Source organism: Halichoerus grypus, chromosome 4 (assembly GCF_964656455.1).
Source record: "Halichoerus grypus chromosome 4, mHalGry1.hap1.1, whole genome shotgun sequence".
NCBI classification, from domain to species: Eukaryota; Metazoa; Chordata; class Mammalia; order Carnivora; family Phocidae; genus Halichoerus; species Halichoerus grypus.
The window spans coordinates 162815182-162843167 of NC_135715.1; positions in this window are offsets into that span (position 1 = coordinate 162815182).

Sequence of the window (27986 nt, forward strand, 5' to 3'; positions counted from 1 at the left end):
GGGGAGACGGCTACATGGTGGCAATTCATGTTTGAAATGTTTCAGGGGCTACACTCCCTTGGATTGTCTAAAGAGCAGAGTTGAAAGGGTTAATATAGGACAGAATGGGGTAGCGGTGGAATTTCTAGAAAGTCATAAGAAGCAGAGGTGACTCTTGTTTTATGTAGGTTCTACCATGGCACCATTATGGCAGGGTCCTTGTGGCAAAAGGGAAAATTGACTAGGAAGAACCAAATTGGGAAATTGGCAGGGAAAGTAGTGGAGAGGGCATTGAAAAATCCATGGGTACTGACAGGTCCCAAGGGTGTGAAGAGGTCAGATTTTGGCAAGTGAGAAAATGAAAGGCAAGGAGCTTGAGAAGTCAAGCGAGAGGAAGTAAACAAACAAACAAAAACCAGAATGGGGAACTTGAAAATGAAGGTAAAAAGGCAGAGTCCAAATAACATGGGATCAAGAAAACCCTAGATAGAGAATCTGGGCAGCCAAATACTGGGATCAAGACAAAGGGTCTGAGAGAATGGCTATCTGGTGCAGAAATGAGAATGCAGCTTGCTGGGAACTTGGCATTCCGAGGACTCCTTGGCCCAGAGCCAGCGGCAGCTTCTGAGTACAAGCACCTAATTCTGGTAGTACTGGAAAATGTGCCTCCCTGGCTTCCTAGAGAGGGGAGAGAAGACAATTCTTAGCAGGAATTAAAAAAAAAAAAAATTAGGACTCTAGTTCAATGCCTCTTTGGGCCAGCTGGCTTTGTCTTTCCCTTCATACCTGTTCCTCCTCTTCTCTTCATTTTTGATATATGCCTCAACTGCCCAAGTTTGGTTTATTGACATCATTTCTAACTCTTCCTTCAGCAACCCCCAAGCCTCCCCAACAATTTGCCAACTCAACCAGAATATCACATGTCCTGCCCCATGTTTCCCAAACATAGCTAAGTTCCCATTCCCCCTTTTCCTTTTCTCATACCATTGGCATCGTCTGGGATAGCTTTACCTAGTTACTAGTTACTAGTTTACTAGTTTACCCCCTAGAAAAATATCATCTGTTGAGGCCCAGCCCAAATGTCTTTTCTTCAGACATCCTCCTCTCTCAGGAAGAATTAATTGCTTCCTCTTTGTATCTACAGCACCTCTTACTTAGAACTTTTATAAAAGATTTATGGCTCCCTATTACTCTTAGGATAAAGATAAGACCCCTCTGTTTGGCTTACAAGTTCCTAAATAGAACCCAACCTACCTCACCAATTTTGTACCCAGCTCCCTCCCATTGCTCCCTGACTTTGATGGAGCTATTTCTTCTGCCTAGAAGGCTCTTCTCTGCCTAGTCAATCCTAGTCTTCTTTCAGATCTCAGTTGGGGTGGGACTTCCCTGAGTTCTCATACTAGATCAAATGTGCTATTTTCAGGGTCTCATAGCTCCAGGGACCTCACCTTCATAGCCCTGTAACAGAGACAATTCTATAATTTTTTCTGTGATTATTTGACTGGCTCCCTACACTGTATACCACATATGCCCAGAGTTGAAGAAATGTTTGTTGTTGTTGGCCTGAATTTCCAGTTGCCCAGCCCAGTGCCTGGCTCAGAGTAAGCACTGAGTACATACTGATCAATGGATGAATCAATGTTTTATTTGTTTGCTTATGGGTCTTTCTCCCTCTCTGGATAGAGTGCTCCTGGGACATAAGAGCACTCCTGGGATGTAACTCTTAGTCCTTTAGACCCTCAGTGTGTGTCATAGTACCTGTCACATGGTACGTGCTCAGTTAATGTATTTTGAATTACATCGCATTCCATTTCAATGTCCTGGATTCATCTCAAGTTTGACCAGTAATTGCAGTTCTTTGATCACAAAGGCAGCAAGACAAGAGACTGTCCATGAAGAAAGTGTGCTCCTATGGAAATGTCTTTATTATACAAATTTCAATCATCCCATGGCTTCTACAATTTACCCTCAGTTACAGTGTTCTTCCATCCCTGAAACTCTGGTTATCCATGTAGAATCCTCAGTGAGTTGCTTTTTCTCCTTATGACCGTCAACTTTTAGGCTTTCTTTCCTAATAATTTTATCATAATCACATTTCTGCACCTGCTATCCTTCCACACCAAGTCTTCTGCTTCACTAAAGGACCATTATTTGCTTTAATTCTGCCAACTTTACTCTCATCCCCCCATGTAAGATTTCCTTCAAGAAGCAAAATGACAGTATAAAGGGAGTACCAAAAAAAGAAAAAAAGTTTGTGTGTTCTTCCACTCAAAGCAAACGAATTCTGAAAGCAGATGGAGCAGGAATAGTTTGTTTGGTTTTTTTTTTTTTAAAGAGGAAGGTGGGCAAATGATGATGTTCTTTTTGATCTAAAGTAAGACAAAAGTAAGATGAAATTAAATTTTCTGATAAATTCTTAAATGCTAGTATTTAAGATGTAAAATACTTAAGTTGTAAAATGTTAAATGAATGGTTTGTCCTCTGACCTTAGTGTCCTCTTTCTGAGTGAAAGAGTGAGTCTAGATTACGGATCTGTGAACTGTGGCCAGACCCTCTGTAGCCCAAGGCTGTGACAGAACGGGACAGCCTCAGACGAGAAATTAGGAGGGGCTCCCAACACTCTCCAGGCTCTACTGGGGGACAGAGTTTGATTTCTGCCCTTTTTTCAACATTTAGCCCAGTGTCATATTTGTTGAATGAATGACACCATCTTACAGATTGGAATTTCTTATGAGATTTTATTTGGTGGACAAAAAAGCGTTTTAGTGATAAAAAAAATAACTAGTGTAAAAACTATTGAATTCAATGTTCTATAAAGCTCCCTGTGTTCTAAAAACAATTACCGCTATGAAATTTATATTAAATTATATTTAAAAAAGCAATATAATAACCTTGAGGCAAAAATATCCTAGACCATTATGCAAGATACATTTTCTTCATTTGAAAATCACAATCTATAAAATATGCATAAAACACCTTACAGTGTAAAACAACTGGGCACTTAGAAAATGACTTTAATGCATAATCCACTGTCCTATTTTAAACTCCAGTTCCTTTCAGCTTCAAGCCTGACCTCCCCAGGAGTATTCAAGAACCTCATGAAAGCACATCTCTAGAATTCAGTGTCATTTATGTCCTTAGTCCTGAACCACTTGTTCTGACCCACCTCTTGTCACCTTCCAGATCCTTTCTGGATCTGGGAGTCAGGGCCATGTGCCCCGCTACAACCTTTGAGTGCCTTTGCTGTAATAAAATCTATCCCTCTGGCTACATTGCCTCTAGTGTGATATTCTGCTCAATCTAGTCCTGCCCACAGAAACTAACCTGGTAAATGTTCCTTATCTCTGGCCCCCCAAACATAAGCAGAACATTAGGGCTTGGACATCATAGTTCCAAAAGTAAGCTAGAGGGGCAAGGCTCAACATGTAGTCCCTGTATTTAGCCAACATGGCATGAAGAGTCAAGGCCACTTCTGAAAAGTACAAGAGGCATGGTAGAAATATGTCCAGACACTCCTCGGTCCTGCTCTGGTGGCCTGAGGTGTCACTCCTCCTGTAGTCTTCAAGTGTAAATATGTACATTAGACATCTTTGTGAATAACAGTTTTTATTCTGGTGTGTGTGTGTCTTTAATTAACTGATAATACTTTGTGGATCCTTCAGGGTCTCCATCAAGGCAGTGTATGGGTAGATTTAGGGATCTCAGCCCTGGGAGGCAGGGAAGTCAGTGTAGTCGAATCAGTGTCATTTTTGTTTTCCTTGTATCCCCTCCCTACTTATTCTAGTGACAGGACTGTTGGAGGACTCTCTCCCTCGGAGGACTGTTCCACCCCACTCCATGCAGTGGTAGGGGCTTACAGTCACAAACTCCTGTCCTTTCACCCTACCACCAGCCATGGGGAGGTTTTATAGCTCAGGCCTGCCACTTTATTGTAAGCCACTCATCTGTAAACAGGCATGAATCTATGAGCTGGGTATATGAGCAGTCAGGGTCAACCAGAGACCTTTCATGGGACAAAAAACTAGATGCTGTGAGGTGATTCTCATTCTGCTGAGATACCTGCTCCTGAACACTATAGGTTTGGGGTTGCCAAGGGCCTCTCCCTACCACACAGGGGGAGGCCATCTTCCAGGAGAGAATGAGACCAACTCTCAAAGGGAAGCAGAGCTGAGAGGTGGAGATGTGAGAACTTCACTGTTCCCCAGATCTGATTGTGGCAGAAACTTCCTCTACCCATGTTATCTGAGCTAGTAAATTCCTTTTTTACTTTAAGGTAGTTTGCATTAGATTTCTGTTACTTGAAAGCAAAAGGGGTTGGTCAATACAGAAACTGGTATCCAGCAGGAGGGCATTGCCAATGACAGACCCCACAATGTGGAATTATCTGAGTTGAAGTGAAGCAGGGGACTATGGTGAGTCTTCCATCCCCAAATGGGAAGATCAAATCTTTGCTATGTACCGCTGGCTCATTATCATCTTTGGGATTTCAGGACTCAGACTATGAACCTATCAAGACTGGAGCCTCAGGAAATTTGCTAGAGAAATATCAGAATGATGGAGGGCGTTGGTTACTTCTGCAGCCTTCACTATTGCCCTGAAAGAAAGGTACAGGTTGGTGGGTTGAGAGCAGAGAGAGCACAGTATGTATATGTTGATAGTCAGATTGCCAAGACCACTAAGGGTCACATAATCATGTCTTTGTGAAATTACAAGTGCTAAAATATCTGTCTTATTCTCAGTTTAGTGTAAAGAAATATAGGAGATTATATTGAAACCAAAGAATGGCCAGAGAATATGGGGACCTCTCCTAAATACTACCAGCTTTATGTCACTCCTGCTAAATAAAGGTAATAATTACTCCTGTACTGAGGCTTCATCCAATGGGATATGGCCTGGTAGCTAGGGATAGATTAGCTCTGCCTCACCACCCCAATTTATTGTCTCATAGTCCTACAACAGAGACCAGGATGGACACATAACAAAGAGAGCTGGGAGCATGGGCAGAGGATCAAGGCTTGTTGCTAAGAGACAGAAACTGAAAGTCAAGATTACGATTTACAAATTGTTACTAGCCAAGATTCCTGGCATTGCTTCTGAGCTAACGGAGTTCTCCAGAATTGATTTCATTAACAGCTTACTAGAGTTTTAAGGAGTTATGCTCTGAGAAACTCCAGATCTAAAAAGGGACCTGTGAGGCTCTAATCCTAAGGCAATTCCCAGGCCCCCCATAACTGTGCTTCGGGAATTGATCTGCTAATGAGACCCCAGAATACTCCTCTACTCCCCTCTCAGAGAGATCCTTGGAATTCAATGTTCAGGGAAAAGTGTTCTTGTAGGCAAGACTAGGGACGGGATTGGCTTCCCACAGAACCCCTCCAGCCTTAGGGAGATCGTTCTGAGGATTTCAATCTAGCAGGATATGGCACACAACATTGTTTTCTTTCCTTTTCTCTACTTATCAAATGGGGATTTCCATTGTTATTCTGTCTCTACTATTTTATATTGGGTATGCTGAGGATGGTTGACTTATCATTTAGCCCTAGGCTCCACCATTGTGAGAAGTTTTATCTGAACCTAGTCAGAGTAATGTACATGATTCCAAGATGCTAGACTAGGGTGTGGTTTTGGGTTGCCTGTCTTTAGGAGAAGGTGATCAATTCTCAGGTGGGTACACCTTTGGAATTATGTGTATTAGATCAAAATTAAATGTGTATGCTGGGAAATCAAGGGGTAGAATACAGTTTCTAGCAACAACTCCCCTCCTTTTCTTGGGGAAAGTAATCCTTCCCATTCCTTAGGGGTGCTAATGGACATATTGGTCACAGTACTCTCTGACCACAGGGATGGGTAGTCATTAAACTCCTTCTAGAAGTAGTAATTGGTCCAAGGAGTGGACACGTGAGCAAACAAGTCAATCAGAGTCCTTTTCTGAGATTATTTGGACTCTGGGAAAAATTAACTTGCTCTTTCTGTTGGGATTTTCATACCAGAATGTTCTAGGACTGGGGTTACAGTGGCTACTTTTATCACCAATTTTAGGGAGAAAATCTACCAAAAGAGAATTAGACTTACTTAGAAAGAGAAACAATGGCAAGAGAGAAGGAGAAAGAGAAATGAGACAAATAGGCATAGACTTAATGACTGCATTTAAACCTAGTCATTTCTGAAACAATTTATATCCCCAACTTCCTAGTTACATAAGCCAATAATAAATTCCCTTTCGCCTTTAAGCTATTTTGAGTTCAGTTTCTATTGCTTGAAACTGAGAGGAGCTTGACTAGTAGAATTGGCTATTGTGCATATGTAGCCTAAATGCACCTTCTAAAGATTGTATGAAGGATCTTAATAGTATTTTGTTCATGCTGAGAACACCAAGGTTACCATTTACTGCCACACTTGTACATCAAATCAGATAGCTGCTCTACCTAAGTATTGTACAGTTGCAAATTGATAGCATTGGCAAATTCAGCATTTTGTGCTAAATCTATAGCATCTTCCTTGTGCAAATCTAGAAAGAGTTCTTTAGAACCTTCCATCACCAACCAGTTTGGACTGCTGAGGTCAGCAATCTAGATCAATTGAATCACATATATGGCAGAAGACTGGTTAATCTTATAGGCATCTCCTATGACTAATGGTGAGCTATGGCAAGTAGGGGAAGAAGGTTCTTCAGTGACTTATTTAGTAAGTCAACTAACACGGAAAGCTCTGTCAGTGATATATAACAGCAAGCAAGTTTGTGCCTAAAACTCCTTGTACCAAGGAAGCCCAGGCTTACTTACAGGAGACTAGACATGGGCAAGATTGTCAGGCATGGCTCTGCTTTTCCTCTCCATTGCAACTTACTGCAGTGGTGTATTCTGGGTGTCAAGCCCTCACCACATGAAGATAGATGCCATAGCATTTGCTGCTGTAACAGGAATCAGGCTCAATGAGACTATAAGTCTTCTCTCAGAGTAGGTACTTTGAGATTCCCTAAGTATTCCTCCTCAGGAAGAATCTGTGTCTTACAACTCGTTCAGCTGTTATCCACTGCTGAAATACTGGTGTGGTGTCAAGATGTGGGAGAGGGAGAGTGTTCCATAATCTTCTAATTACAAAGCTGTAGTGATCAAGACAGTATTGTACTGGCACAAAAACAGACACACAGATCAGTGGAAACGAATAGAAAACCCAGAAATGAACCCACAACCATATGGTCAATTAATCTTTGACAAAGCAGGAAAGAATATCTAGTGGAAAAAAGACAGTCTCTTCAACAAATGGTGTTGGGAAAACTGGGCAGCAACATGCAAAAGAATGAAACTGGACCACTTTCTTCCACCATACACAAAAAGAAATTAAAAATGGATTAAAGACCTAAATGTGAGACAGGAAACCATCAAAATCCTGGAGGAGAATACAGGCAGTAACCTCTTTGGCAGTGGCAAACTTCTTACTAGATATGTCTCCTGAGGCAAGGGAAACAAAAGCAAAAATAAACTATGGGGATTTTGTCAAAATAGAAAGCTTCTGCACAGCAAAGGAAACAATCAACAAAAGCTAAAGGCAACCTATGGAGGGCGAATGACATAGCTGATAAAGGGTTAGTATCCAAAATATATGAAGAACTTATAAAACTTAACACCCCCAAAACAAATAATCCAGTTTAAAAAATGAGAGGACATGACTAGACATTTTTCCAAAGAAGACATACAGATGGCCAACAGACATGAAAAGATGCTCAACATCACTCATCATCAGAGAAATACAAATCAAAACTACAATAAGACATTACCTCACACCAGTCAGAATGGCTAAAACTAACACAGGAAACAACAGGTGCTGGTAAGGATGCAGAGAAAGGGGGCCCCTCTTACACTGTTGGTGGGAAAGCAAGCTGGTGCAGCTACTCTGGAAAACAGTATGGAGGTTCCTCAGAAAGTTAAAAGTAGAACTACCCTATGATCCAGCAATGGCACTACTGGGTATTTATGCAAAGGATAAAAAAATACTGATTGGAAGGGATACATGCACCCCAATGTTTATAGCAGCATTATCAACAATAGCCCAATTATGGAAAGAACCCAAATGTCTATTGACTGATGAATAGATAAAGAAGTTGTGTGTATATAAACATGTATATATGTGTACACACACACACACACACACAGACACACACACAATGGACTATTACTCAGCCATGAAAAAAATGAAATCTTGCCATTTGCAACGATGTGGATGGAGACAGAGTATTATGCTAGGGGAAATCAGTCAGTCAGAGAAAGACAAATATCAGATGGTTTCACTCATATGTGGAATTTAAGAAACAAAATAAACAAACATAGGGGGGAAATAAAAAGAGAGGCAAACCAAGAAACAGACTTAAATGTAGAGAACAAACTGATGGTCGCTGGAAGGGAGGTTGGTGGGTGGGGGGATGGGTGAAATAGGTGATGGGGATTAAGGAGGGTACTTGTCGTGATGAGCACCAGATGTTGTAAGTTATCAATCACTAAATTCTACACCTGAAGCTAATAGTATACTGTATGTTAACTGGAATTTTCAAAAGAACTTAAAAGTTAAAAAAATCTAATTAAATTCCAGGCTTTTAGTGGGCCTTGTTGTGGAACTATGACCTTCAGAAATGTTTCATCAGAAGTATAGCTTTTATTTCCCTGCATCTTACTCCTTTCCAATCTATTTTGATCTTGAAGCTCTGACCTCTGTTGACTTTGTATTTTCCCTCCTTTAAATGAGACAGAAAGGCTGGAGAGGGCTGGAATGGAAGGAATGCCCTCCCCCAGCTGGGATAAGGCTCTGGCCATTTTTTTCCCCATAGAAAGTAGGTCTTTGTTACAGAGAAGGTTCTGATGTATTCACAATAATGACCATTCTCCTCCCCAAAGCCTAGAGAGCATCTTTCATCAGATCTTCATCATGAGAATACGGTAGGGTTCTTGGAAGGAAAGCCCATCAAGGTGGGGGAGCCCCCTAAGACTATGACCCCCAGAATTTCTCACTCTCACATTACTCCACACTTAGCATCTAGCAATCCACCCAAATTACCATTTAAGCGTACCTACCAGTTTATGGCTCCAGCAACTTCTGTTCTTGGCTGATTTCAGCCGATCTTGGCTATGTCTCTCTGAATGCCCCTATCTCTCCTGATTTCAGGGTGGCAGTTTGCCCTGCAACCTAAGTTCCCTGATAAGTCTGAGAAAACTTATCAATTTTCAATGTTTACAGTATTTTCTTGTCATAAGAACAGTAGTAATGACTTCCAAAGTCTGTACATGTTGTAGCTGAGACTCAAAGTCACAAGTGAATTCCTGTTTGTGAGTTCCTTCTTGGTCCTCCAACCCTAAGCCCCTTTCTTGGTGACTATGCAGCAGAAAGGAAAGGCCCATGGCCGCAGCTTTCACACCCTATGCTAATGACTCATTGGGTCCCTGGTGTCAGACACTTTGGTGGAAGAAGTCAAGTGTCGCTTCTCAGCTCAACATTCTGTCCTCACTGGGCATAAACCAAGTCATCATCAATCTCTTAAATTCCCTTCAACTATCAAGTTGCATCACTTTTTATTAAAGAGTCAAAACACCTTTTACTGGAGCACCATTCTGTCTGATAGTAATTCACTCACAAGTCACTCCCCTCTCTCCCCTTTCACCACACTTTTTAGTTTTGCCAATTTCTCTCTCTCTTTTTTTTTTAGAGAGCAGGGGAAGGGACAGAGGGAGAGGGAGGGAGAATCTTAAGCAGGCTCCATATCCAGAGCCCGAGTGGGACTAGATCTCAGGACCCTGAGATCATCACCTGAGCCGAAATCAAGAGTCGAACACTTAACGGAGCCAACCAGGCACCCCTCTCTGCCATTTTTATTACTGCTCAGCTCTAGGCTTATAAGAGAATAAGGCTTTATAAGTAGCACAGATGATAGGGGGGCCAGAATATCTGAATATTTCACCTACATGATTGCTCAGCAAAGTCTGTATGACCTGAGAGCATTTGGAGGAAGTATGAGGTCTTTGATGCCTTGAAATAATGATAGACATTGCCAATCACACCCAGGGGTATATTTAGCCCTTAGAATATGCTGGTTCCCCCCACTCATGATTCATTCAAACACCTTACAGCTTGTGCAGTTTTTGGAGGAGCAATCTATTGTTGACATATTGATGGAAAGGAAAGGTGAGATCAAACTGAATTTTTTTTGCAGATGAAATACAGTCTTAATTGTGGTAGTCTTGTTACTTAACTACAACAGTTGAAGTGAAGCTGTGTGTGATTTGAGCATAATCCTGCTGATAGGTCAAAAGGTAATATGCTCTGGAGCAGGGTCTAAGATAAAGCAAGGACTTATTTTTTTTCAAATCTTTAAGGTCATGTGGGTTGATGGCTAACACATTTTCTAGCTTCTCTGAATGGTGGAAGCATGTGAAAAATAGAACATTTTAAAGCCCCAGTTCTCCATGCTCCTCTCTTTTTTTATTAAAAGCGTTAATTTTAATCACTTTTCAAGGTTTTTTTTTTTTTCGTAGACACAAAAGTAAGAATGAAGTTTGAAATGCTGCACTACTGGGAGCAGAGGAGCAGTTTTAAATTATTGTGGTTGCATTTCACACCACTACATTTCACATGCAGAAGAAAAATACTGAAAATACTGCTTAGGTTTCTTTATTTGCCACAAAGTGAAAAGTTGAATTATACCCACGATGATAATAATCTGAACTAATTTACAGCTTATATGATATATGATCAGAAGCCCAATTCTGGCTTACTATGTGGGGAGGAATTATATTTTAAGATAGAACATGAGGGTTATCTGCTGTCAGTCCTTCAGACAGGCCTGTGAGTTATCATGTTATTTATGAATAAGTTATATTATTTTCGTATTATTACGAAATATACGAAATATATATGAAATATATACGAAATAATACCCATACCTAACCATTGAATCTTCTGCCTACCTACTTAGTGCTTTGTCTATTAGACCAGACCATGGAGAGTGGTTTGGGTTCAAGGATGAACAAGAGTGATGACTTAGATGAATTCAAGGCTTCTTTCTCAGAAGCGTTCTTCCCCAAACAAGGGAGGATAGAGGTGATTTGGTATGAGTCTCTGTCCCACCCGAGTCTATAATGCAAACATAGCTGAGGTTGATTGTTTTGGCTGTGTGGGTAGAGATGCACACCAAGGCATAGAAGCAAAAACTCTGCCATGTTTCCATGCAGAAGGACTCAAGTTTCCATATAAAATCAATACTTCTGCTACTCAGGACTAATAGAGACTCTAAGTCATGCAATTCTGATTGTGCCCAAATTGGAGTAATTGCCTCTTAATTGCAGCTATGCTGGAGAAGCCGTGAATTTCCCACGTGTGTCTACTTGGAGACTTTCTGTGGACGGCCCCATGGCCTGTCGTAACCATTTGCTATAGACATGTCGTGGTCTCAAAAGAGGAATTTGGCTTGGCTCCTCTCAATGAATTAAGCTCTACGCAAGCATATTCTGTGCTCGAGTGTCTGACTTCTGGTTGCTGCCAACCATTGCAACTCCTCCAGCAGTCTCATCTTAGGAAGGACATGCCTCCTCAATACTATCAGCTTCTGAATATCTTCATTAAGGTCTTGGCACTTCTCTGAGGAAACTTGTTGCTCACATTCCTGTTAAGAAGGAGACTGGCCTTCATTGGGTATGGGAGACATCTTGGTCCCCTTCGAAATCCTTTTGCCTCCATCCATGTTGTAGAGGCTTTGATCCTCTCGGGGAGTTGCAACTGGACAGTGCTAGACCACACTATACTTCAGGCTTGTGCCAAGTACTTCCCATTGTTTGCCTTGAGTCCTCTCTAATGTTGCAGCAAGGAAATCTCAAGAACTGGCTCTGCTCTCCGTAATGTTTAACTGGGAAATTCAGGGCATGCATGATGGGGGCCAAGACAGGTTACCTCAAGATGGGCCACTCTGGCATGAAGATTATTATAAATTAAAAAGCAATAAAAACCCAGCAGATTCAGGAAAAGCTCTTTATGCCTCCCTAACAACTGCCTAAAAGAATTTAGATAGAAGACCTGCTCTAAGAAGACAGCTCTCACCACAGATAACTACATTATAATATGAACTAGGTATGGTAGGCCGGGAGGAACCTAGCAAGGCCTGTTTGATTAAAGCCCTCTATGTCCCGTTGTTTGAGTGGCCCAGAACACATTTGTTTACCAAACATTTATTTATTCTTTTTCATCTTCCCGTGAATTGTCTTCCTTCTCTTTGAAGTCCCTGACCCCTTCTCCTTAGTCCAGAATGACAATATATACTTCATTTTGCCTGTCTTTGGAATTTCCATGTCTGTGTGGATTCCTCTTATATACAAAATTAAGTTTGATTTTTCTCTGTTAATCTCTCTCATGTCAATCTGATTCTTAGTCTGGCTAGAAGGACCTTGAAGGGGATAGGGAATTCTTGCTCCCTGACAGGGAACAGGTTCCACTGATAAATGTTTCCCTCTTTGAGTCCCTGGATAGAAGGTCTGAGTCACATTCATGAGATCTTTGCAAGGTTTTGGTGGGATCAAATACCAATTGTCAGTAGTCAATTCAATAGCACTTCCTCAGGGCGCCTGCGTGGCTCAGTCGTTACGTCTGCCTTCGGCTCAGGTCATGATCCCAGGGTCCTGGGATTGAGTCTCGCATTGGACTCCTCGCTCAGTGGGGAGCCTGCTTCTCCCTCTCCCACTCCCCCTGCTTGTGTTCCCTCTCTCGCTGTCTCTCTCTCTGTCAAATAAAGAAATAAAATCTTTAAAAAAAAAAATAGCACTTCCTCACATTGGCTTTCCCTTCTTCCCTGTCACGCTTTCCCTGCCTTACACTCCTGCTCCCAGAGGCCACATTCGGAAAGACCCTACCTGCCAGCAAGCCTTTGTCTCAGGCTCTACTTTCAGGGAAAGCCAAGCTAAGATACATGATGCAAGGATCTAAATCGAGCTCCTTAACATGTCATCATTCCCACCTCTGCATCATCTATTTTCTGGAGAGTAAGACTCTCCTTTCAATCTCTTTGAGCTAGTCATAGAACCTTTGTGAAAATCTTCCCAAAGAAATTCACATACGAGAGGTGGTTGAGAGGAAATAACCTTGACGGGGAACAACTAAAGGGTATGAGGACTGTATCAGGATCCTGAGGGAAAACAGATGGCACAGTCACATCAGAATAATTCAAGGATGGCTTGTAGACAAAGGGACTCATTCCAAAGGCGTGGGCAGGTATAGGGAAGCCGGCAGGGTAAGCAACTGACAGTACCCTTAGGGTAGGGTTGCCAGATAAAACACAGGATGCCCTGCTAAATTTGAATTTCAGATAAATGATAAAATAATCTTGGTAGAAGATTGACCCCAAAATACTGCATGAGATATATTAAAAAGTTGATTTTTTAAAATTCAGATTTGTCTGCGTTTCCTACATTTGTCTTTGCTAAATTTGGCATCCTTAGACTCTAAAGGAAGGTGGAAGGTTAGAGAACCTGAAAGGAGTCATACAGAACAGGCTCTTCTGAGAGGAGTAGTAAGCTTGGGTCTAGGGAGGCAGACAATTCAAAGCGACCTCACAGGGAGGAAACTGGAGGATAAATACTGTGATCTCAATCTCTCCCCTTCCTCTGGTCTTCTGCCAGGGGTCACCACTGGCTTAACCAGAAACCAGAAGGCAGGGAGCCCGCAGACGTGGACCACAGGTCAGCCTCTGTGGGCGTGGGCCAGGGTGGAGGGGGCGGCGAGGGCACTGGGGGGTGGCAAATGTGGGCGATCCCCCACAACAGCCACCCCTCCCTCCCTTCCAAGTGGACCTTCTTTAAGCAGGACCTCTGATCCAGGAGAAATCTCAGGAAGGGCATCTCTAGACCAGGAACTAGGGTGTTGGCCTGTAATTACTTTCTCCTCTCAGTGACTTCCCTTTCATTCTTGTCTCAGTGGTTGTAGGATTTTGCTAATCCCGTGCCTTTTATTATTAAAAAATCTGAAGTCCTTTGAGGGGAGTAGGTGGGTATGAATAAAATAAAAATCGTTTCTTCACTCTTGGAGCTCTTCTGAGACAAAGGACCTTCTTCACTCTTGGAGCTCTTCTGAGACAAAAGATCTGCCCCCTGTCGAGATTCTGCAGGTTCTATTTCCCCTTAATTCTTCAATTTCAGTCCTTCTATTACCTGTGGATTGTGCTTGTGGATCATATGCAGCAGGAGGTCCTGCACATTTGTGAATGAGACACTGAGAGACATTTAAAAATGCTCATATTTAAAATGCCCTCTCTCACCTATAGCTTCCTCTGCATGGAGCATATGGCGGGTATATTCATGTCATAATTCAGAACCATTGCCAAAACGTCAATATTCTAACTGGGGAACTTCATTTTATTACCTTATTAGGCGTCTCACTATTCTCTCTCTTACTGTGACTAGCACGGGCACTTGGCTTTTCCTCTCCCCGAGTTGTTTTCACGAGGAAACAATGTTCTAGTCATACCATGAGTGGGTTACTGCATGAGCAGAGGCCAGCAAAGCAGTACTCAGAAGAGATTCTAGTCTGACTTGCTAAATGACTCATTGCTTCTCAGAGGGCACGATTCACATTCATGCTTCAGAACACTGAAAAATAACAACATGCCGAGGAACTTCTCAGGTCCCTTTTCAATGGTTAAAGCTGCCTGGTAGGTCCTCACATGTCAGGCATCCGTAATAAAAGCAATAGTGTGTGCTTGTGGGGGGTTTGTTATGCACGGGTCCCCGGCCTCGGTGCTTTGCATGTATCATCTAATTTAACACCCATAAGCACCTGATGAGTTACGTGCTATTATTATCCTCAAATGATAGGTGTGAAAACTAAGGTGTTGAGAGGTAAAGCAATTTGCTAAAGGCCCACAGACAGTATGTTAAACAATATAACTCTTCATTTTTTTTCCCCACACGAAAGAAGTCTAATAAGAGGTGGGCCAGAGCTGACATGGTAGCTCCTCAGTGATTTTGGGGACCCCAGTTCTAAATTTCTGCACACCATCTGAGCACACCACTTCTATCCTCTTGGCCGTCTCATGGTCTAAAATGCTTTCTGGAGTTCCAGTCATCACACACACACACACACACACATACACACACACACACACTACAATCCAGAGGCAACACAAAAGGCAGAAAGGCAAAAACTAAGCCATCCACCCAACTTATATCCTGGCTCAAATTTAGTACCAGGCCTCAGCTAGCCACCAAAGTGGCTTTAGGAATTGGCCTTTGATTCTAGATGGTACTATGGCCAGATGAAAATTTGTGGTGTCCTGCACAAGGAGAAATAGAAGAACGGATAATAATAGGGGTGGGCAACCACCATCCTTTGCTCTAGTGATTGGCTGGGTTTGAACCCAGATAGTCTAAGTCTAGAGGAGCCCCCATTCTTTAATGACTATAACACAGTCCCTGTTGGTGCTATTTTATAACTTGCAAGAAGCCTTTGCCATGGCAATTTCCCCAGTAAAGTCTCTTCCTTGTTTTCAGTGTCTCACAGACTGGTCATGAGCATGGAGAGGGGAAGGCCTTTGATAAAGGCTAACTTCTTAGCAGAATAGGAGTTTTGACAGATGACCAGTGGGGGGGTTGGGGTAGGAGATGGGATAATAAGAAGGTGAGAACCTAAACATGTGAATCAACCATAGGCCCAAAAGAGCTGCCTGCTTTGTCTTTGCCCAAAAAACCCCCTTAAGTCTCAGGCCCACTGCATCCCAGAGAAACCAAACACATAGAGGCCTGTCATCTTTGTGTCTTCGTTTATTTTAATCATTTCCTTTAATAAACTAATTCTCAAAAGAAAATATAACATGCAGAAATTTCACAAAACCCATGCTGGTAATGGTAATGAAAATTCTATCAGCAAAAGCACATTTGATTAATCATATACATGCATGATTTTTCTCTTATACCATCTGTTTAGAAGATGAAAAATGTATTCTGTTGGTAGTTTGGCATAAAGTATATTTATAGAAAGATTTTATTTATAGTCTGCCAGTGGATTCTGAGCCTGCCATGACATAGCTTCAGAACTAGGTATGCTGAAATGTTCAAATATTAATGCCAACACATTCTTATCATTAAAACATGAAAGTTAAAATGTTTTCATATTCAGTTCATATTTTGGAGTCTGGGGCTGAAGACTGAACAATCTATTTGGAACTCAGTTTAAAAATATTAAAATAGGATTCTCTAGCTTTGGTTAATCTCTGTAATTGATGGTATCTAAAGGATTCTAGTTAGCCAATTTTATTTTCTGGCTATCCAGCATTAAGAAGCACAAGGCTTATCTTGAAAAACATTTCCGCAGAATGGGATACATGGAATTACTCTTTTTTTTTTTTTTAAGATTTTATTTATTTGCGAGAGAGAGAATGAGAGACAGAGAGCATGAGAGGGAGGAGGGTCAGAGGGAGAAGCAGACTCCCCGCCGAGCAGGGAGCCCGATGTGGGACTCGATCCCGGGACTCCAGGATCATGACCTGAGCCGAAGGCAGTCGCGTAACCAACTGAGCCACCCAGGCGCCCCTGGAATTACTCATTTTTTAAGTGATGAGGAGACCACATGATAGGAACTGTTAAGTAACTGAGTAGGTGTGGACAACTCTACAGGATGAATTGAGACATTGGATCTTTGGCTTTAACATATTAGAAGCAGAGAGATGATTAAAGAATAATACTAGATCCTCTAGACAAAACCAAACCAAACCAAACCAAACCATGCCCCACCCTTGTCACATCCTTATTCACACACATACTGCATAAGTGAGAATTTCAATTAAGCTTGATTGTATTTTAAATCTCAAGGATGCTTATGTAAGGTGATGAGCCACTTGAGGCAAAAGAAAACCTTGTTGCCTTTGTGGGTTTTATGAGAAACACATGGAACAGTTAGACCCTGGGGCTTATTCTCAAAGGTGGTTGTCCTGCTCCTCCTGGCTACCTGCCTCAAGTATCACTGATATAGAGCAAAACTATCCCCAAGTAACCTTTTCATGGTCTCTACGGTTTTGAAACATTGTTATTATATTCACCCACAAGATGAGTCAGATCTGCAGAAGACTAATACGTATCGAGATGGGAGGGGTCAAGCACAGTGAAATTGGATGTTTCTTGTTATCAGCTAAATCTGTCTTTTCTAACCTTTCAAGCAATAAGCCCAATGGACAAAGATACATTCTCAAAACACAATATGAGAGAAATAAGCTTTATGCTATTTTCAAACCCAACCATTCTCAACCTCTGTAAGATTTAAGGCAGACCCATGTAGACTTCTGGAAAAATTTTTTTGCCTTATTCAAAAGGGAAAAAAAACCTTATTCACAGAAACTCTCTTCTCTAAGAAACCTGAATTGCATTAACAAAATAATCAATTTGTACATTACAATTACCAGGTATGGTGCTCCAGGTGTTTGCAGAGTGCTGGGAAAGGACATCCTGATACATTTAAAAAGGTGTTCCTTCTGGCCTTGTGAAGAAGGGCCTAATGTTACATAGAATAAGGATAAGCATAGAGAGCATGGCTGTAGGAAATGGCCAAGTCCTCAAAGAAATCCTGTGCTGAGACAGGTCCTACCAGGACAGAGGTGGATTTGACATGATGAGAACAGGGGGAAACATTTCTGTCCTCGTCTAACCTTGTCCAGACTTAAAGGGACAAACATCCTGTCCCTGCAGCATCTGCAGGGCCCTTCCTGGGACAGACCCAGGGCTGAGCCCTTCACATCCATTATCCTATTGAATCCCAAGAGCTACCCTGTGAGGGATGTTTCAGGGGAATTTGGGGTCAGAAAAAGGGACATGTGCCTTTCCGGTCCCAAGCTGATAAGGAAGTTCTTTTCATATAACGGTGAACAGGAGGTTCAGAATTTTGAGATCTATAACAGAGTCAGAAGGTTTTTCTCCCCCCAAACAAACTTCCTTTACTTCTGACTTAAAAAAAGATTATATTACATAATAATCAGATACTACTGGACCTGGTTTTTCAGCTTTCTTATGCTGAGATCTCTCCCCTTAAGTGATGAACGGGTTTCAAAACTCTGAATGGAGGTATAAGTCTGTCCATGCCTCCTCCCTGACCAAATACCCATTCTCTCGTAAGTAGATCAGGAAAAAATGTTGGTCTATGAAGAAGCACCAAGGCTTTGACAGTCTGTTTCTCTTCCTCAAGGTGACCTGCTCCCCTCTGACACGTAAGAAGACTGACGCTGATGGAGTGAGCTGCAGCTTCTAACTCCGGGCACTGAGGGAGAGGCTGTTACACAGGAACCAGGATGCCTTGTGACAATTTGAAACAAAGCTGAAGGTTTTTCACTTTTTTAAAGATTTTCTTTTTTTCTCAATAAAAATAGTAAACTCCCGGGACGCCTGGGTGGCTCAGTCATTAAGCGTCTGCCTTCGGCTCAGGTCGTGATCCCAGGGTCCTGGGATCAAGCCCCGCATCGGGCTCCCTGCTCCGCGGGAAGTCTTCTTCTCCCTCTCCCGCTCCCCCTGCTTGTGTTCCCTCTCTCGCTGTGTCTCTCTGTCAAATAAATAAAATCTTTAAAAAAAAAATAGTAAACTCCCCCCCCCCCAAAGATTTTATTTTTCAGTAATCTCTATACCCAACGTGGGGCTTGAACTTACAACTTCTAGATCAACAGTTGCATGCTCTTCCGACTGAGCCAGCCAGCCACCTTCTATTTTACTTAATGTATTATTTTGTGAAAATGGAGTGGTTTAAGCTCTGTTTTTCTCAAGACAGTTTTGTAAATTCAGTATGTTCAAAGATGTAGGAATAATGGTCACATAGCAAATAGCCAAAAAGTAGCCATGGCCTGTTGTCCACAGGACTGATCCAGGTTCTCCTAGCACAGGAAGGCATTTGGACCATCCTATTTTACAGATGAGAGGATGAGGTCGAGAAAGCTTCAGTAATTTGACTGAGATTTATGGAATTAGACAATGGCAGAGGAAGGAGTTAGAACTCTTAGCATAGTTTTAAAACTAGTTCTCTGATCTACCAGAACATACTGGCCCTTGGAAGCCAGCAGGCGTTCATCTTTATCTTGCCCAGTCCCAAGGTAATGAATTCAGGGTGAGAAGTACAGTCCGGTGGCTCTAAGTCTGCATTTGTGCTAAGGGTCCAGGTAGAGGCATGCTTCATCCTGCAATATTAGATTGGAACCCCAGAGAACGTGTTGCCTCTACTTTATTGGAATGAATCAGGTAAAATGCTCTGAAAGTCTGTTCCATTTTCTGAGATTGTTCATGAGTCCATTTTCTTTCAAGGAAACTCTTAAAAGGATTTCCTATTTTTAGGGGTTATGGGTAGAGATGCCAGCTAAACAGATTACTTGTCCTGTATAAAAAGATTCTTAAAGCCCACATTCCTGGAATCTGAATTAGGCAGAAAGTTGGGCTGAGTTCCAAGAATTGTAAGGAAAGGGATGAGGAGCTTGGCAGAACTGAAGAGCAAGGAAAGGGGAAGATGACTGAAGGGGCATAGTTGGATTAATTAAGCCAGAGTCTGCATCGGAGAAGGAGGGACAATAGCTAGTACGTTTGGAGGTTTGTGATCCTCAAGTAGAGCTAGAAGGGATCATATGGCAGCTGTCCTGTCAAAGTGACAGTGTGGGTTTAATAATTAAAGAGCATTTTTGACTGTGAGCTACAGAAAGAGCAAGGGAGGCATGGCCTCATCAAAATGGCATTACCTTGGAAAACACACCGTAAATAAAAAGCAGGAGAAAAGCAGGCTCTACTTATAAATATCAAGATATGGGAGTTTGTGCTGGGGGAAAAAAAATGCAGAGAACTTGTTGTCCACAGCTTAGGCAGACCCAAATCGTCCTTTGAGATAGACGGGACTTGTGGGCTGCCCAGAGCTACTTAAATATTCCTTTCCTCATTTCCAATGGCTTCTTCCTTCGACTTTCTTTTTCCCCTGCCTTGTTCCTTCTTCCTCAAGAGGGCACCAACACCCCATCCCTAGAAAGGGTGTTGCTGTGTGTGTTTCACACCAAATGTTGACAACATCTCTCTGCAGGAAAGAACCCAGTTATAGACCAATAAACCGATAACAAGACTTCCTATTTTAGTTTCAAATATCTCTAAAAACAAATTGTATTTTGTTTAAACCCAGACTGATCATTAACCCAAAGAATCTGGTGTGTTGGGGAGAGGAAGCCCGTGAGACCGTGTTCCTGGTCTCAAATGGAAGACAAAGTTCAGCTGAACTTCAAGTGCGTGTGATTGTGTGCTGACGCTTGCAGGGTATTTTTCTTAAGTCTTGGTGGGAGCATGAAAAGAGACATTTTATAGGTGGGACTGGTCTACAAACCAGCAAGCACACATCAGCACAAACAGTCTTTGTTAAAGCAGGCAGCACACATGTCAGAGGAATGCCAAAGAAAGCTCAACAGTTCTCTGTTGAACACATAACACGTACTTTTATTTGGATCAAGAAATATTGTATACAAAAGGATATTCCACCACCGTGGACTTGCATTCGTTCAGCGCTTGCTTTCATAGGCAACAATGGGCTTCGTTTCTCCAGATCCTTATTAAGTCTATACCTGGGTGGTAAAATCCATAAATAGCATCAGCATCATGACATATTTTTGCTGTACTATGTGAGTGGTGGAAAGCACAGTTGCCTATAGTATTTTTGCTTTTTGTTTGCTTTTTTTGTTTTTAGGTTGTGAGCTAATGACCATGTGGCAAGGAGTCACTCTTGAAAGGCTGTTTACACAGTTTGCTCTTTTCATAGAATTAAAACTTCTAACAACTTAAATTTAACATTTAGTGATACACATAACTGTTATTGTGGTAGAAGGATATTAGGCGTCAATGGCAAGCAGTTTGCATAGTTAATATTATTTTATCCATAAGAGCCAGATTTTGGGGTTTTACTCTTCATTCTACTTTAACTCTGGTTATCAATATAAAGTCACTAACAAGGTTATTTTTCTCTAAAATCATGTTTTCTCCTCTATTTTCTTTCTTTTGCCTTTCCCCTCTCTGTTTCTTCTCTTTTATCTTAGTAACAATCATAGTCATCACTGTTACCATCGTCTTCCCCTGCACACGGACCTAGCTAATATCCACAGACAGTAGACGAGCAAGGTTTTGGATCTGTTTCCCAACATTGCAGGGGCTTTGGTCCCAGATTCCTCATCCTCCTGGGCACAGGGTGAGGTTCTCAGCGTTTTGCTTTGTCCACTAATACTTAATCCCTGTAATAACCGCTGTTAATTTCCTAGGGCTGCTGTGACAAGTTATCACAAACTTGGTGGCTTCAAACAACATAAATCTGTTCTCTTACAGTTCTGGAGGCCAGAAGTCTGAAATTGAAGGGGTGGCCAGCCGTGCTCACTCAAACCTCCAGGGGAGGATCCTTCTTTGCCTCTTCCTAGTCAGCAGTCCTTGGCTTATATCACTCCCATCTCTCTCCCATTGTCACGTGATGTTCTCCCTGGGTGGCTCTGTGTCCAGATTGCCTTCTTCTCGTGACACCTGTCCTATTGGACTGGGGCCCACCCTAATCCAGCACGACCTCATCTTAACTTGATTACACCAGCAAAGGCCCTATTTCCAAATAAGGTCATATTCATAGGTTCTGGGTAGTCATGAATTTGGGCTCACTATTTAACCCAGTACCTACTCCTAGTCCTATTCCATAACCCTTCCTGAGGGGGTCTTTGATCTGCTTTCTGCCTCTACTATCCATTTGAGTTGCTGCCAAGTTTCCATTCCTAATCAGTATTTAATTTAGTATTTATTAATAGTTAACAAAATAATGTTCCAGAAGCATACTTTCTAGGGGCCTTAAAGCTCTAATAGCTCCAAGGTCTGAGACTGTTGATGGTACCACAGTATGGAAAGTGGGGAACCTAGGCCAATGGTGAAGCCACAGGAAAATGGGGGAAACATTGGGGGGCAGGTTGGGAACAGTTGGGAGTCTTAGAGCAGAAAGTTAAAAGGAAAACAATTCCCTTCAAGGGGTGGGAAAGAGGAAGAAGTCAGGGTTTCTGGGATACGATTCTCAGTCCTGGAGATGCACACAGTGTCTTTGGAACAAGTGCTATAGGAGGTACCATGTGATAGAGATCTAAAACCATCTGTTATGTTCTGATCCATTTCCTATCACTATCTTCCCACCAAGAAAAACCTCCACCAACTTGCTGCTTTTAATGGGGAAAAAAAGCCCCTAAAACCCAAATACGACCAGGACAATTACATCCGGATAGAATTTGGTAGAAGTGCACATGCTAATAGTGCTTCCTTTGCTCTTTTACTGGGAAGAAAATAAAAGGTGTGGTGTCTGGGAGAGACAGCAGACCCCTGATGGAAGAAAGGGAGAATGAAGAGGAAGCTATAGGCTTCAGGGTTTTGCTGAGAGTCTGGCCTGCTTATCTCTGTCTCTACAGGGACATGTGCAGAAATGTTTCATATTTAGAGCAGCTGGGCTGACTTATATCTCAGCAGGTGTTTCCTGTGGAAGGGCCTTACACATAATTACACCAAATCATATGCTCAGTGTGTCAAAATTCATGGGTGATACATGGGTATCACAGAATCATCAGCATCTTTATTTTTTAAGGGCCTTGAAAGGGCTTGGAGCCACATTCATTCTGATTGTCACAGAAGACTCTTCAAATGACTTATGTCAGGTGACGAAAAGAAAATCCTACTAAGTCATATTTTAAGACCAGAGCAGAAATTTTACCCAAATGAATGTCCTGGGCAGGGCTCAAGGTATTCTTAGAGCTAGGTTCAGTGAACTTGCGTTGACTCGGAGGTTGTTAAACCAGAATAAGCCTGAGATTCCTCCGGATCCAGCCTCCTCTTCTGAGGAAACAGAGACGTAGAGAGAGGAAGGAACTTGTCCAAAAGCCACACGGATGATTGAGGCAAATCCTGTCCTCAGACTCAGGACTCCCAAGCTAAATGCTTCTTCTATTCTATTGTGCTGCAAAACTTCCATGGCCATTTTAAGATTAGCTATTATCTAGCATTCTTCTGAGTGCGATAATGATGGAAGCCTTTGGATGTTTTCAAGCAAAGGCAACATATAAAACCGAAAAGAAAATGAAAGTAAGAAAATTTGTTATTTAGCACGTATTTATTGTTTACCAATTTTGTGCCAGATACTACACCCAGTGCTGAGCCATTATTTGAAGTATCTAATCCAAAATCCAAAAAACATGTAATGAACTACTGAGGATCGCAATCTCAATTTTGGTCAGCATTCTTGCTTTTAGCATTATCTTCTTAACTCAACAAAATATTTTCTACAGGTCCTATTGCCTTCAAATAAAATGAACCCATATTTGATAGTAGTTAGAGGTGATGGATATTGGTGGGGTCATTGATATTAGGTTGTGAAGCCTAGGAATGTTGTGGGAACTTCTGAAGGCCAGAGGGACTAAAATAACTACATTAACATTTGATCATTTGGTGGTATGGGCATGCAGAAACTGCTCTAACACCACTCAGCCCTATGTTCATATTCTCTTAGGAAAAGATACATATTGGACTAAAAGCTAAATATTACTAACCAATCCCCTCACTGTTTATTCCTTCTTCCTGCCTCTAGCTCTGAATCAAAAGTATGTGTATGTTGAGTGGAGGGAACAAGATAGTTAAACCACTGGTGCTGGCCTAGCATAGAGCTGAATTTTATGCGCTTTCTTTATGGCTTATGCCCACATTGCCCTGTTAGTGGTCCTTTCTTTGCCTAGCAAGATATTTGGGATTCATCTTCATGCTTTCCTCTCTCCCATCCCATCTCCATCACAAAGTCCCATAGATTCTTCCTTTAAATGAAAAGCTTTCCTGGGGCGCCTGGGTGGCTCAGTCATTAAGCGTCTGCCTTCGGCTCAGGTCATGATCCCAGGGTCCTGGGATTGAGCCCCACATCGGGCTCCTTGCTCAGTGGAGAGCCTGCTTCTCCCTCTCCCACTCCCCCTGCTTGTGTTCCCTCTCTCGCTGTGTCTCTCTCTGTCAAAAAATAAAAAAATAAATCTAAATGAAAAGCTTTCCTTATTCTGTGTGTCTACTGCTGCAGCCATAGCTCAAAGCCATTGTCCCCACAATGAAAGAGAATGCAGTGATCGTCCTGTTTCAGGTTTTGTTACTGCATTAATCTCTGGACACAAGTGATGTCCTCCTAAAACATCTGTGTTGTTCTGTATTTTCTATGCAGATATGTGTGAATGCCAAAAATCAGACTGCCTACATGACTAAGAATTTGCTCATAATCTGGCTTAATATTTGAATCATCCTATCATTTATTCTCAAGAATCTACGATTGCCTCCTTTTGGTTTTTGGATCCACCAGAATCTAAACATAACTTCTATCCTATCTAATTTAGTTCTCCGATACTATCCTTAATGCACCCTCTCTTCCTATCGGATTGGCCACCACATTGATTCACCTCTGCCCTATGTATTATTTTTATTTATGAATTTTTGCTTTTGATTATATGGTTCTTGCCTCCAAGGTGCACCTTTTTCCATCCACACGTTGTCTCACCTATTCCAACTTTTCCTATACTTTAACATGCATTCCAAGCACCAGCTCCTTCATGATGCCATGTGTAGTCAGTCACTCTAGTCAATGATTTCATTCCTTCTTGATTTTTCATACTACTTCCTTAGAATCATAAACTATAGAACCTGATGATATTCAATATAAGACTAATTATATACTATCTTATATCATTTTCACTTGTTTTCATGCTCTCATGCACATTTCCTTCTTAAAATAGAAATTTTAATATCACTCTTGAAGGGTTACCACATCAAATGTAAAAGTGCTTAGAACTGTTTGGCATTTAGTTGACATGATGAGTTTCTGTTTTCCTTCCCTTCCCCTTTTTCTCAGAGGGTTGGAGTTCTATCTGATAATATTATATCCTTCATAGCAGGTCTTAGATCCAAGCATATAGGAATTCTTAATCAATACTTATTGACTAGAGCATGGTTGACCTAGAGACCCACACTCGTGAATTCTGACATCAAGTATGTATAGTTATGTACTCTTGGTTCATAATATTGCTAATTTCTTAAATCAAAATTCTAAAATTATTAGATCTAGTAAACTATTGCTGCAAATTCTCATTTTATGCCACTTATTGGTACTTAAATATTATTCTGGAACATGTACAGACTAAAATTCTCTTGATGGCATAGCATCGCCATGACCCATCGCCCTTTTCTTTGAAACGTGTGAACACTGCAAGCTGGCAAGCCTTGCTGAAAATGCACATTTCCTATTTTTATGTGTGCCTTGCTTTTCTGTTGGCAGCAGAGGAAACCAGAGCTTCAGAAATCAGGAAGCTTGGCTGAATTGAGTCCAACTTTCCAATTCTCAAAGCTCTTGTCTGGATAGCTGCCTTTCTGAGGGAGTGGTCAGTTTTTGAATTTTAAGAGCAGTCTTGTTCTACTCAGATGTTCTTTCACGAACTTTTCTACTCACTAAAATTAAAACATTTGTTTCTGACTTCCTAAACATTGTTTATACTTGTCGACTGCAGGCCAGGCTGCGCAATTACTCCCCAGGATAAAAGTACTCTAAATCATATTTATTTCACTTTCAGCTACTATCCAGGAAAGCTTGAGTTTTCTGTGTAGTGGTAAGATTAATACTACACACAATTATCCTCAGCCATGTATATTCTGCAAATAATCCCCAGTTTGGCAATAGTCTCCTAAAGCAATATTCCTTTGCTAGACGGTATTGTACGATAAAGCAGATCTTTGCAAAGTATTATAATCATCCGAATCTAAGACCACATATTATTTATTTCAAATCGTCAGTGGCATTCCGAATGCCACTGCAAATTAGATTAGAAATTATCCGGTTGGTGTGTAAACATCCCACTAATTTACCTAGTGTCTGGTTCTTTTATTTGATATTCAGGAATTTAAATAATTTAAGGTTGTTTAGCTCTCAGTTCAACCTTTGCTTTCTGGATATTTACTTGGAACTTCCCAGTATTTATTTAAGGATATTAGAAGTGCTCGGGGAGGATTTTTTTTTTTTTTTTACTGCCCAGGAGGCTGGTACAGCTATGTTATAGCATTTGTAAAGATAATGTAGCAGTAGGCTTATAACAGCCTTGCCTCCTGGCTTGGGGAAGGGGTCTCTAAATTTCTTCCATCACGAACCCACCCAAGCTACTCTGCTGTGTTAAGAGATTACCACCAAAAAAAAAAAAAAAAAGAGAGATTGCCACCAGTACCACCTCACTGGACCGCACTGGTAACACAAATTCCTTGACCGTATTCCCAGTCTCCCATTTTTTTTTTTATTTTACTCATTTTTCTCCATGGTTTGGAGCCATGAAGTCAAACAAATCTGGACTCTTCCACTTTCTGGCTGTTAGGCCTTTGAGAAATTACTTAATCTATTCGAACCTCAATTTTGTATCTGCAAAATGGGGAAAAGAAAGGCCTTTCTTGAAAGACTGTGGCAGGGATTAAATGATATCGTTACATGTGAGAGCATCCAGCAAGATTTTAGATTCGATTTTAGATTTCGTTTTCAAAATAAGCCCTTTTTGTAGGTTGACCAGGAACCTCCGCTTATTTAAAGGTAGGACAGCTTGTAGTCGAAAAGTGTTAATTTCCCTTCTCTTCTTCTAAGTGCCCTGAAACTTCATTCTTGATAGGCCTTTCCCAGCCACCAGCATAATTCATTCACAAGGAACTGACACTCATCAGACTAAAGTATAAAGTACTGATAATTTAAATACTTAATCTCTACCTGGGCTTTTTTTTACTCAAATGCATCTCCCAAAGTTTTAAGCTAAAAGGTATGTCTGAATGGCTGTGGAGTTTTCTGGGGCATTACGTTATAGGGGCTTTAGTCAGTCAGCGTGTGGACGCCTACTAAGTGCCAGGCTCTGCTTTAGCCCCTGGGAACATTGCAATGAACAAAACCGATGAAAATTGCTGGTAGCCCTTTGGCAAACCTCTCTAAGGGGACAGAGATGAAGGTTAATTTGACCATATCCAAGGTAACCAATAAAGAAATAGCAAAACAATAGAATGAGGTGAAAATTATGAAAGCAAAGAGGCCCAGCCTGAGGCAGATAGCTTTACTTCTCTCCTGGACCACCCCTTCCCTGCTGCTTGTCCTATCCTCCTTACAGCCTAATGAATAGCTCTTCTGCAGCCAGATGGGGTTAAAGACTACATTTACACTTTAAAATGCTCAAAAAATATAGCTGGTAGTGATGGGGGATTTATTTTATTAGTTCATTTTTATGTATGAAAGAAACACTAGTAGAAGAAAATCAGTGTTCATCTTTTTTCAATTTGGGCCCAAGATTTTTTTGGCATTAAAGCTTTTTCAGTTTCAAATGTTCCAACTCTAGCTGTATTTATGTGATGCCAAACCAACTAGTTGAAAAATTGCAAGTATGGGAAATTAGCCAACTCTTTTGTCTGCAAACTGCCAACCAACCAGGTTGCCTGATTTTTTTTTCCTTCACTGAATTGTCCCATCACTCAACTGAATTTACTGACAATGGCCTGGCAGATCCAAACAAAGCACAAATTCTGTTTTGTTCAATTCAGAGTATTGACTCATTGTACTCCGGTAGAATCTGCTTATTGTAGAAATACAGACAATACAGAAAATATAAGAAAACAAAAATCACCCAAAGTCCCATCATATACAAATATTGATATATGCCCATGCAGGATTTTTCATGCATATATATATTATTAGAAAACTGGAATAGTGCTCTAAATATGATTTTCATTCAAATTTCTCATTTTGCTTAATGGTGTATTATAAAGATATCACTAAATATTCTTAAAAATCATGATTTTTCCATATATGGCTGTACCATCATTTATTTAACCAGTTCCCTATGGATGAGTGTTGGGGTTATTTCCAATTTTGGCTACTATAAAAATTTGCTGCAATAAACTTAAATATAAATCTTTGTGTGTGTCTGATTATTACTTTTATTCAAAACTCTAGAA